The sequence below is a fragment of the Ambystoma mexicanum genome, chromosome 12 (assembly GCF_040938575.1).
Source record: "Ambystoma mexicanum isolate Mex_15411 chromosome 12, UKY_AmexF1_1, whole genome shotgun sequence".
NCBI lineage: Eukaryota > Metazoa > Chordata > Amphibia > Caudata > Ambystomatidae > Ambystoma > Ambystoma mexicanum.
Genome location: NC_090936.1, coordinates 460,265,685 through 460,278,540, shown reverse-complemented (window position 1 = coordinate 460,278,540; position 12,856 = coordinate 460,265,685). Strand labels below are relative to the sequence as shown.

The following is a 12,856-nucleotide window of genomic DNA, read 5'->3' as shown; positions in this document are numbered from 1 at the left end:
GGCCACGTGGTCTGCAGCGCCGATGGGATCACCGTTCGTCGAAAGTCTTGTCTCGGCGGAGATCCGGAACGGCCGAAGAGAGGGCCGGTAGGTGATTTTATAAAACAATATTTAAACAAATTGACCAAAGGTCGAAGAGACAAAGGCAATGTCTCTTTACGACCTCCGCTTAAGGCAACCAGTATTCTGGGTGGAAAAAAAAAAAAAAAAGAGGGACCTCGACGCGTGAGGGATTTTGGGTACACTGCACGTCACTATAGGGATAGTGTTACAGACACGCTTATGCCGACGTCCCCTTTTGGTCCCCGAAAGACAAGATGCAATACTCTGCGGTGACCACTGGATGTCGGACTATACTATTGTCAACAATCTCGATGTCAATATCCCCGCTTCCCTCTTCAACCTCCTCACCTGTTGAATCAGAGTCCTCTTCAATAGATCTGAGAGTTCGATGCGCTCTGTAGTCCTTTTCTTTTTTTTCTTTGTTGCGGATATCTCCCTCGAGAAGAAGCCACAGTGAGAACGATAGGAATGCCCTGACCGTGACCCCCTCCCGGGAGAGACAGCAAAGGGGGAAAAAAGCCAAGTGTAGGCAAAAACCCCAGGAATTCACAACGGCAGGTGGGAATCCTGATGGAGGTTGTAGCAGTAGAACTCAACGGAAATCAGCAATTCTAAGTAATTGAAAGCCAGGAAGGAATAACAGGAACCAGAAAGTGTAGGAAATGCAATAACTCCCACAACAAATAAAACAGAAAAAAACTGCAAGCAAACAGGATGGTTAATAAACCAAAGAATAAGAAGGAAAATAGAGAGAAAGGTCCCGGGAATCGGAGCCTAAAAGGACGAGGAGTAGAGAGAGGAAACCTCAGCGGAGCCAGAATACAGCGTACAGCAAACCGTGGCAGCAAAAGAAAGCACAGCTGACCGGAAGGGTTGCAACGCACAGAAGGAAGATAGGGTGTGGCTTAAATAACACGACGTTCGCTTAAACGGAGAAACATTAGACCGTCAAGTGGATGTGACGTGAAAGACGTGACAGGAATTAGGAAGTGCGTAATCGGAATCGGGGCCACAGACGCCAGGTAGGAATGCGTCGCATGACAACTATATGCACAGCATGTGATTCTAAGCAGATTAACAAACATCAGAAAATTATTTTCTGCTTGAGGTGGCATTGGTGATGAACAAGTTTAGGGAATTAGGTTTCTGGGTGTACACTTCTTGTTTGTATAATTTAGATAGAATCTAATTTGGATAGAAACTTCCTTTTTGGAATTGCTGGTGTTTTTTTTTCTATGGAGGTGTTCTTGTGTTCTTTTGTTTCTTCTAAGTTCTCTAAGGTAATCATTGAACCATGTTTTGCTTCTTTTGGGTTTGAACTGTTTGGATTCAAGCAGAGCTGATTCATCGATGGCAGTTTCTAGGCACTTATGGAAGTGCATAGCGATGGCTTCTGGTTTATGGTCTATTGGTTGAGTAGTATTAATTAGCTTGTTGAATAGTGGGGTTAGATTCTCCTGGGTTAATTTCCTGGAGTCGCCCATTAAAGTGGATATCGTGGTGGCTCAGTGTTAGAATCCAGTCCAGGATCCCACCTTTAGAATGTGTAGGGGTGAGGACCATTTGTTTGAATTGCATTTCTAGAAAGGCATTGTGGAACGCTGTGGCTTTGTTGTGGTCAGTTAGGTCATTAAAGCCAAGGTTGATGTCTCCTACGAGTATGAATTTTGTATTAGGTTTGAATATAGGACCAATAAGCAGCGGTAGCTCTATGTCAGGGTGAGTAGAGGGGCTGGGGGCTCTGTACACTAGTAGAAGATTGAACATGGTTTTAGGATCAGTGGTTAGCTTGAGGGTGAGGAGTTCGTAGCCTGCTAGGCTTTCTGTGGTGCATTCTCTGAACTGGAGGGCGGATCTCGCTATAATAGCGACACCACCTCTGATAGACTCTTGGCGATCAGATCCGAGTAATGTGTAGTTGGGTGGTAGTGCTAGTGAAATTAATGGGCCTGAGGCTGTATGAAGCCAGGTTTCTGTTAGCGATAGGAAATCCAATTTGTGTTCCAGGATGAGGTCATGTTTATCAATGGCATGTGCACCCAATGATCAGACATTAAGTAGGGCTCCCTTTAGGGGCTCTGGCTGGAAACAACTACTGTGGGTGGTGGTGGTTGGCTGGGGTGACAACCCTAGGGTTTTTTGCTTGTTGCATTTAGTTTTGATTTTGTGAAGGGAGTGTTGGGAATAAGGGCGAAGTGGTGGGATTGTGTGAAGGCGCGGGTGTGAGCTAGGTTCTTGGTTGGTGGTCTATGGGTGAGGGTACTTGAGGTATTTTTAGTGATGCAGAAAGAAAGTCTTATTTTTCTAACATTGCCTAGTATGGGTCTCGGACTGAACCCGTTGATGGCAAGGTGGTAGGAGTTGTGTGCGGAGAGTTGTGTTGTGTTAAAGGCTGGAGTGTTGGGTAGGAAGGGCGTGGGGCATAGTAGTGGGTGGTGCCTAGAGCAATGGAGGCGTGCCAAGCCTGTTCCTAGCTGGATAAATGCTCCTTTTGAGCAATGGGAGGTGCCTGGGTTAGTGAAAGGGAGATGGAAGTGTATAGTATTTTGCTGGTGCTGTAGTGGCTCTGATATACTATTAGCAGTCGGGGTTTGTTGAGGATTAAACATTGAGAATGGTAGTAGGTATAATAGTGTTATACTTAATAGTATGTCTAGATGTTTAAGTCATCTATTCTGTGCGAGTGGTCTGCTCCCTTTTAGCATATGGCTTTTAGCAAAGGCTTGTGCAAGGGTATACACAGTGTATTGGGTGTACAGTGGGGGCACAGTCAAACATGCCATATATCCAGGGTTCAACCTGTCCCCTCTGTTCTGGGAGATATTTCCAGAAAACCACGTGTCCTTCACTCCACTGCTGCTTACTTTCGGTTTTCGTTTCAAGAGGAAGAGTAAGCTGTGAGGAGGAGGCCACAAACGCCACAGGAGTGGTGACACCGGCCAGGTGAGCATCCCGCCCTTCTGCTACTGGCGCTTTTAAATTGTGTTTTTATTTTCTCTCCGACGGCCTTGACCATGCAAGATTAGATCAGATAGTTACTGTTATCTGATCTAATCTTGCATAGCCCAAGCTGTCAGAGAAAATAAAAACGAAATTAAAAACAGTTCAAAGGATCACAAACACACTTTTGGGCGCATTCTGTTTCTTCCAAGGCAAAACTACTATCGGGTCGGATGGTCAAGCATCTGCCTGTTTGCCAGAGTCACAGCACCCCTGAGACACACAGGCTGTGTGCGTACCTGGTGAACTTGTGTGGGATGCAGCCTGTGTGTCTCAGGGGTGGCTGTGACTCAGGGAAACAAGTTTCTTTTGTCATCAGTAGCATAGCCTTTCTTATGCATGATGTGACAGTTAAAGCAAGCAACACAATAAAGCATAAACCCTTTCAAAATGTGTTCATATCCATAACGTTTAATAGCTTGATATGCTAAAAAATCAAGTTTGCTTTGATATCCTTAGGTGGATGTCCTTAAACCATATATAACACGCTGGAGGTTTGTGTCGAATCTCCAAACCAAAGTGAGTTTATGGCACAACTTATTTTTTATGGGTTTTAAAGCGCTGAAAATAAAGTGGGTAAATCAGGATATTTTGCCTTTTGCATCTCATAGTTTTCCATTCAGGATGAGGTACAACGATATTATTTTGGCCCAACGTACTGCTATAAGGATTTACATGTTGTAATGATGCTTTACTATGCAATTTGTGTATTTTGTAAGTAAACTCTATAGGAAAGTATTATTTCAAAACTTATTTGTTCCAAGTAAAGCGTGGCAGAAGATGGCTGTGCCCAAATTGAAAGAGCGGGTTAAAATCCCTGCTTTGCTGTTTAGCGTTAAGTGTGTGTGATCCTGGGCAAATCATGTAATCTCACCCCGACTTCAACTGCAGTACTTATAAATGATTACGTTTACACCCTTACAATAGGACAGTTTTAATAAGTGTAGGGGCACATTGGTGTACCCTGGTACCCAGAATTGCATTATTGCAGCACTGGCTCTCCCCCCAGTCTCATAACACTGGATTTGACAGGCAGACATAGTCTCCCAGCCAGCCAGTGCACCAGAGATTCCAGTATAGCGGACTGCGGTAGAACCAACATTACATTTTCTCCCCTGTTGCTCCCAGCCACTGAAGTTGCTTGGGCTGTCCAGAGTACTGACCCACACTCTGCAATGTCCTGTTATGCTATGATATGGAGTCTTTCATTGCACACCATCTGCCATTTTCACACTTTCTAGGACCGTCAGGATCTGCAAGAAGTGGGTGTTTCTGACTAAAAGGAGCGAGTTAACTGATTGTAACATTAAAGCTGCACTAGAATAGTCTCATTACAATAAGTAATGAAGTTAGATGCCCCTACACCGTCTCTGAAGTTAGTGCCTATCCCAACATTTGAAGGGTTAGCGCCCGCCTACATTTTAGCGTAGGTGCACCCCTGGATGTGCACACTTGCATTTTGTTAGGCAGAGCGGTGAGGGAAGCCTTTACCTGAAACTGGCAGTGTTAATGTTTTACTGTTTGTTCAGAAAAATGTACTTGAACAAACTTGTTAAAACTTTAAAGCTGCTACTTTCAAAAAAGACTTCCATCACCTCTCTGCATATTACGCTTTAAAATATACTATTCGATAGTTGGTCCCCACACCAGACCATAGGGCAAGGGGGGCATATATAGAAATTCGATTTTGAAGTTCTAGAGTTCTTAAATTCTAGGTTAGCACTGTTTTGTTGACTGCTTTCACTTTTTTCAAACTATGTAAGCACATTCTGATTGAGACTAATGCATTGCCAACAGAGGGAGTGTGAGTAAGCAAGTGTTCTAGTACAGTCTGTTCTGTAACGCTTGCTTCCTTACACTCCCTCTGCAGGCAATGCAATCTCAAGAGTAAACATTTTTTCTCCTCTGCAAGGGTGTAAAACCTATCCAACATATACACCCAATGCATATGTACAATCAGACCCGTCGACCAAAAGAGTTGTAGATCAAAGTTGTCTGGCTTGCCTTTAACCATTTTATTACAGGTATGTAGGTGCAACCGACGACAATCCAAACAAGGAGAGCAGGAAATGATCATTTTGGTTGAAATGGAACTATACAAAATAAAATACAACATAGAGTGTTCCCATAGCTAGCAGTTGTCACAGCTTTAGCATTATAGACAGGGCAAATCCATTTCGCTAGCTCACAAGGTCACTAAAAAGTGCCGCTTGTGGGTGCCCTCTAGGACCACAAAATTAATAGACCATTGCCATGTCCATCTCATGCTAAACCAGCTGAGAAATGTCAACATTGGACATACAATTTAAAGAAGCTTGTAGCTACTAAAAACTAAGCAAAACTGAATCTGTGTAGATGGCTTACACATTAGCTCAGAAATGTACAGTATGTCTATGTATATGGTTATAGAATGCATTTAATATGCCATGCCTAGTGCACACACATGCATACATCATTTAGTGTAGTTATTGAGTATGATCCGTTCAAAAGGGAATCTTTCTCCAGTTTTTAGGCTCAAATCATCCGTTTTCTAAAATATGTTTTGCAAATCTCTCAAAAGAGGGAATACATCCTGAAATTAATTATACAAAAGAACTGTCAAGACAAAAAACAGACTTCTTACTTGGTAGGGTAGGGCTCCAATCATTTGCAATACTTCCTCTCACGTAAATGGGATTCCAGAAACTCGCTCTTGTTACCCTCAGTGAATGGAAGGGACTCCTCTGAGGAATTTGCTTTGTGATGCAGGATCCAAAGACTGGGCAGTTAAGAGGTCTGATTAGTATTGTCAAAGTGTTTTCCAAAGCCATTGCTTTCAGGTGTCTCCAACCTTTATGTTCAAAAGAGCTACTTGTAGTTAAAAGGCCAGTATGAGAGAGCTACTGGGATGGTGATTTTCATGAGCATGAGGATTTGTACTGAGATTTTTTGGAGAGGTGTATTTACTCTTTATATAGAAAGCTGGGTGCCATTAATTTATAAACTTTACACAAATTTCATTTTATTTTCTTATTAGTAGCGGGCTCCAATAAAATGGCATGCATATCAGAATGTAGGAAACCAATTGGGACAGTGTGAAGGCTGGCACTGCATGATATCCACCAGTGCTCTGTAATCTGGTGTGCAGTTTGAAACAGCATCTCAGATGTCACTCGGAGGCTGTCATGTGTTAAAAATTAAAGGTTTGATTGCTGGAAGTCCGTCTGAAAAAAACATTCACACAGAATCAGGTAATCACAGCAGCTGCATTTATCCACCTTGTCGTGGGTGGTGTTTGCACCCAATTGCACACCTGACATGGCAGATCAATTCAGGACAGGTTTTAAAATCTCTTGCAACAGACCTAGCCACGAGATTAACTGCTCTCTTCACAATTGCATCTGTAAAAGTACATTTGTTTTTAGTGAAATAACTGGCAACTTTGAAGGATGCCTCTGTTGCAGTATTTGCCTTCTTAGCTGGATAAAAAAATTAAAAAATTATATTGTTACACCTGCAGTGCAGCATTTAGTTTACATACTTTGAGTTTCGCAGATAGCCTCCTCGGAGAAAATTATGTTCAGAATTTTTGTGCATAGTTACAAAAATGCCTCAACATTATTACTCTTATTTACACTGTTACTAGCCCATCAAGCCAAGCTGCATCCCCTCCACCCGCAGAGTGCTCATTTTGGTGTCTGAGGCCAACGAGCTACAGGGAACCCACAGGCGAGCTACCAGTAGCTCACTATCCACCAGTTGGAGACCCTGGCTTTAGGGCTTTGATAACATCTTGAGAACATCGGGCCACCAATGTATAAAGGTAAGAACAAGCTAGATTGAGAGAGAGTTGCACGTCTTTTGGAGCCCATGTGCTAAAACTATCTTCAAAATACTCAAAAAATGATCTGAAGGTGGGCAGGACTAGGCGGTCAAGCAAGATGGTTGCATCTTCATCGAGTGTGTGGAACAGGGGGTTTAATTGCAGCTCCAGATGTGGGTAGAAGTTAAGACACCCTGAATCATTCTGCAGAGCAAAGATGGAAACTCACAGGCTCTAGAAATGCATCAGGGATCTCAAAGAACGCAGATGGGTCGGCCGATGAGGCCTCCTTGTGCTGCCGCCGTACAGCAACCCAGGCTGAAACCAGAGGACAAGGACGACTTCGGCAAACTGGTGCATCGCTGTGTACAGTGCTGTGTCCTGCGTTGCACCCTGAAGTGGGTGAACATGCAGGGCGTGACCTTGCTGGGAGCGGAGTGGCGAGCCTCCCTGAGGCTTACTTGGGAACAGGAACAACGTGAGGAAGACCTGGGAGAATGGCACAGGCCACCCTTGTTGAGACCGTCCCATTGTACTCCATACCTCGATATTTAAGTAGGACTGAAGACTGCCATCTTGGTTAAGGGTAGGATCCTTTAACCCATCAGAAATGTAAACAATCCCTTACAATGGAGAAGCTTATCGTCGCGATGAGGAGTCCAATAGAATGGCTTGTTTGTTACATTGGCCTCCATCAACAATATTGTTTTTACGTTTTTACGCCAAAAAGCAAGAAGAAAAACCAGCCTGCTGACTGACTTCTTTACTCCACATGGCCCAAAAAGGCAACAGAGTCTAGAGAGGTCCCAACCCTCTTCCTAATCAAGTGACCCTGTACTGGATGCGCTGGGCCATATAGAAAATAAATGACGGCTGGAGTAAACATTGTACATTGTCTGAAAAGGTTGCACAATTGAAATCCAGGACCTCCACTTTGGAACAAAAGACCACTGAACTAGACCAGCAATGCACACAAACTGGTCCCAGCATTGAGGCTGTAATCAAGGGACCCAGAGCCCTGGAAGACAGACTGGAATACCTTGAAAATGTGGTTCGGGGGTAGCAAGTCAGGGTCATCCGTCATGCCTCTGGGGTAGAAGGTGATGACCTAATCTCCTTCACTACTAGCTGGCACCCAGGGATTCTCGAATTGAAGGCAGCGGAGGGCTTCACATTTGTATACAAAGGTTACAGTTTCAAAACATGCGCCTCCGACAGAGTCCCAAGGAGGTCCAACACTCATGGTCAAGATATGCGATGTGAGGGACAGACCTCGAGGCAGCAAAGGAAAAAGGGGAGCCTGGAATTCTAGCAACGCAAGTTTCCCCTTTTCCCAGATCTAGCACCAGCCACTAAGAAGAGTAGGAAGAGGTTACATGTGCTTAAGAAAAGATGTATTGCCCAAGGTGTAAGGTCTGGAATGCTTCGATCTGAAAAATTCCAGAATCACCTGGACATGGGCTATATGTTTTGGGTTGCAAAAAGAGCAGAGGAGCTGTTGAAGTCATCTATGTGAAAGACCTTGCTGGCGTCGTCAAGGGCTAGGAAGAATACATTAAGCCCACTGATAGGCAAAATATTATACAGCAAAATAGGATCTTGGTTATGGAGAGCTTTAGTCTAATGCCTTACATATACATTTTCTACTTCAGTCAAAAGGATTAAAGGTTGTCTATGTAAGGGCATAAATGTATTTTTAGGTAAAGATGCAGGTGGTGTAGTGGGTCATAAGTGGGAAAGGATGCAAATTGGCAATAGTTAACTACTGCTTTCTGAGAAAGGTTTTTGGGTAGACACTTAAACTGCGAGAGATTTAAGAATATAACCTATATCACTAAAGTTGGAGGACACAGATGGAGAGGGGAGCTACAGGTGTTATGGGTCTTTTTGTTCAAGTAGGATTATGACCGCATACATGGTTGACAGGGTTGTCAGCTTGAAATAATGAACAGTTATAGGGCAGGTATCATAGACCTACGTTATTGCATGGTTACCTCTGTAGGGACGGCTAAAGCTGCAAGTTGTAATATGATGTGCTTAAAGGGCCTTCTCCATTTCAGACACGCAACATTGTTCTCTCCATAATAATAATGAGGACTTCCAAAGCTGCCCTGAGCAAACATTGCAATCTTACTGTAATGATGCGGGCATGAAATGTTGAGGAATTTTCACATTACGGGATTTGCTCTTGTATTGCTTTCCTATATTAAATTGCAATAAAGATATATATATTTAAAACACTTAGCTGCCTAGAAGTGTTTTTGCACCCAAAGCTTTGATGTTTTGATCCTAGATCTGTGTGTGGCCTTTAGAGCTCAGATTGGCACATGCATGGCTTTCTTGTGAGCAGAGGCTTCTGTAATTATTGTACACCTAATATTGTTTTGAAGGCGTCTCAGGGCCTGAGAAAGTTAGCCCATCTCTGTTGTGCTCCTCAAAGTACTAAGTAAAACAGTGTTCAAGGTTGCGTGTGAAAATGAAGCCTTGTAGCAGCAAGTCATCTATTCGTCACATTCTGGTGTAGGAAGTTACCGTAGACAAGCCTGTGTGTGTTTGAACTTAGAATTACTTTGGACTGATCTTCTATGGTTGATCCTGGCTAATTCAGTGGACTTCGCACACACACACTAACAGCCTATCAGTTGGTGATAGAGTCTAGAACTCGTGAACAAACAAAAACCCCTGTGATGTAATCACCATGTGCAAGTCAAGATAAACAGGCATAGTCTAAAACATGGAGAAACACCAAGCGGTGATCAAGAAAGGGGAGCAGTGGGGTGCTGTAGATGAGCAAGCCGTAAGAACTCAGCGCTCCCAGAGGCCGAATATATCCTGACATTGACATTACTGTGCAAGTTGCACAAATAACCCCTGGCAGCGGGGGAAAGGATTGGAAGGTGCCGACAGCCAACCGAGGCACTCTGGGCACAATTGCTGGCCAGAAAACTAAGATCTGGGCAGACTCCTGTACGACGGCAGGCTGGAGAGGAGGCGGTGCGGCAGCCATATTGCTAAAGGGCTTGGGGCAGTGCGATTCCCCCCCGCCCCCTGGCCACCTCCCGGATCCCCTGGTGCGCGGATGGACACACTGCCGAGCAGTGGAGGGAAGGCTGCGAGCCGGCAAGCCAAGGACTAACGGCCAGATGGCGGTGCGGAGCACACTGGAGACCGTACAGCGCAAGCCTGAGGAGCAGGTTGCTCTGCGGTAGTGGATGCAGCATTGGCAGGAGAACAAGGCCTGAAAAAGTTATCCCATCTCTGTTGTGCTCCTCAAAGTAATAAGTAATAGGTAAAATGGTGTTCAAGGTTGCGTGTGAGAACAAAGCAATACAGGTGGCGCCAAGAGTCAGTGTAGTATGTGCAGACCCTGGGATGCAAGCGACACGTGGGGGGCATCAGACTCCGACTCAGTGGGGCCGACTGGGGGAAGGTGTGCACGGGCATTGGGAACACTGGGGCATCAAGGAGTGCTGTTGCGGTGGCTGGGGGGCACTGGAGGAGCAGCGACAGCCCCAGTGGCTGAAGGGGACCTGGGCAGTGGGCAAGGTCTGGAGAGACTGCAAAGAGGAGGTGGCCTGTGGACTGCAGACCGGACACTGGATACGGCACCCCCCCCCCCCTGCTGGAGGTGCAGCAACATCGAGGTACAATCAGGAGCATCAGGCAAGTGCAGTGGAAGCCGATAATGAGGGACAGTGGCCCAGGAGCAGAAGCCAGTGGGAGCAACCGGTGAGACTCTGAAGCAGCCCACGAGGGGGGCGGAGGTGAAAATAATAAAGTGTGGGGATGGTGCCAGATCGGGTGGGTGTGAAGCACCAGTTCTCAGATGTACACCCCCACAAGGGGCGGAAAACCTACCAGGGGGAAAAGAGGTGCGAGGAGACCGTGGCCACAGTCCAGATGGCACAAGGACAGGAGTAAGTTGGGACGAGGCCCCACCACACCTCACCATGGTGAAACAAAAGAGCAAGAAAGCTGTCCAGCAAAGCAAAATGGGGCAATATGGGGTGGCTAGCCCGGCAGAAGCACAACTTGCAACAAAGAAAGCCCCCAGTGGCGCACATCTGGACCAGGACCAGCGTATTTCACTTAGTGGCATCATGGATGCCATAGCAGAGTCTGGGACATCAGTGGAGGAAAAGCGTGATGGGCTGGCATCGGAGGTCTCCTTCCTGCGGCAGGACGTCCACAAGTTATCTTTGCGAGTGGGAGAGGCAGAGCAGCGGATATCAGACACTGAAGACGCAGTAAAGAAGATGGAAAAACTAGAGATGGTGTCACAGTAGCTCAAAGTCCTGTAGAGCAGGGCGGAGGACAGTGAAGGGAGGTCAAGGCGAAACAACCTTTGCATTTTGGGGCTCCCAGAAAAAGTGGAGGGTCCCAGTAAGGAGCTCTTCCTTGAAAAAGTGGCTCAGACTTCATGGCGCTGAAGAAACTACCCAACTTTTTCTCAGTAGAACGTGCCCATAGGGTGCCCACGGTCAGATCAGTGCCGGAGACTCATCCACACACCGTTATCGCAAGACTGCTGAACTTCAGAGACAGTGACGCCCGGCTACAGATGGCTAGGGCGGCAGGCACCACCATCTACGATGGTTCCCGCATCAGTCTCTTTCCAGATTACATGAGAGGTGCAGAGGGCATGTCAATCATTCAAGTCTATAAAGAGAATGCTGCACTCCAGCGACATTAGATACGCCCTCTTCTTCCCGTTGCAACTGAAAGTCTATTACGTGCCGAAGACACTCCACTTCACCACACTGCGGGAAGCGTGGGAATGGTATGCAACTAATATCCAGCAGAAAGGAGCCCGCCCGCACACCGCAGATAGGGTCCCCAACCCCCTGAGGCGGTATGCGAGTCGGTGCAGTCATCAGCCCTGTTTTTGCAGTACCCGGTATACCCAGACGACAATAACAGCATCCTGCACCGAGAGGAGGAAGGATAAGCCCGGGCAGAGAGACAACGCCGGGCATTGGTGGAGCCGGGAACGCTCATCTTTCTGAAGAAGCAACTGTGAAATAACAACCTCTAGACTATGGAGGCTAAGGAACAGGCACGATCAGGGCTAATCATTTGGCTGCAGCAGCGGGTACCTGGGGCATGGTTGTGTGATACGGTTTGTGTGCGCTTGCCTGGGCCACGGGTGCTTTAGTTGGGGGAGGCGTGGGGGCACTTAGGGTTGTTTCTTTTTTTAGCTCTAATGTTGGTTACTGGTTTGGCATCAATTGCCACAGAGGGGGGGGGCAGTGGTGTGGCAGGCTGGCCCTGGGTCCATGTATGGGGGATATCTGGGAAGGGGATCTTGCAGGGTCACAGACTGAATTTTAGGAGTGGATGGCACATGATAGCATAGTCACCTTCCTGACGTGGAATGTAAACGTGATGTATGCAAGTGGTCGAGACAGAGGCAGCCGCAGAGAGAGCAGAGGCGGCCGCAGAGAGAGCAGAGGCGGCCGCAGAGAGAGCAGAGGCGGCCGCAGAGAGAGTAGAGGCAGATTTGATGGCCTCTGGAACCCTGCGAGCACAGCGAAAGCTGCGAACATCTCAGGAAATACGAAGAAATGGGGCCCTGGACTTGGGGCCCTAGACCACGCGAAGTAGCGGACTGGCTCAGGAGCAGTCAGATTCATGAAATGGGAGATAAGGCTGGGAAGATGCTAGTGTGGCTTGAGAGGAGAGCCAGGGTCAGTCGGCACATAGGGGGATTGCTGGGAAATGCGGGGGAAGTCTTGACCGAGGACATTGCTCAGGCGTTCGCGGGGTACAGCAAGTCATTCGGTGCGCCGCTGCATCGGTCAAGGCCAGACCGGCCTGGGGGGTTGGAGCAAACTGCTCTGCCACGGCTGACAGCGCAGCAGAGTGAGGGATTGGAGGCAGACATCTCAGTGGAAGAGATAGCAGCCGCCATCTCCCATTTAGAGACTGGGAAGTTCCCAGGCCCGAATGGCTTCCCGATCGAGATCAGGAAGAGGTTGAGAGAGGCAGTAG

At 46.7% G+C, this 12,856-nt stretch overlaps 1 protein-coding gene across 1 annotated transcript in view; it reads right to left on the bottom strand.

The window, feature by feature from the left end:
- LRP6 (LDL receptor related protein 6) overlaps positions 1 to 12,856 on the bottom strand; it is a 1,542,295-nt gene that overhangs the window by 1,330,750 nt on the left and 198,689 nt on the right. The window lies entirely within an intron of this gene.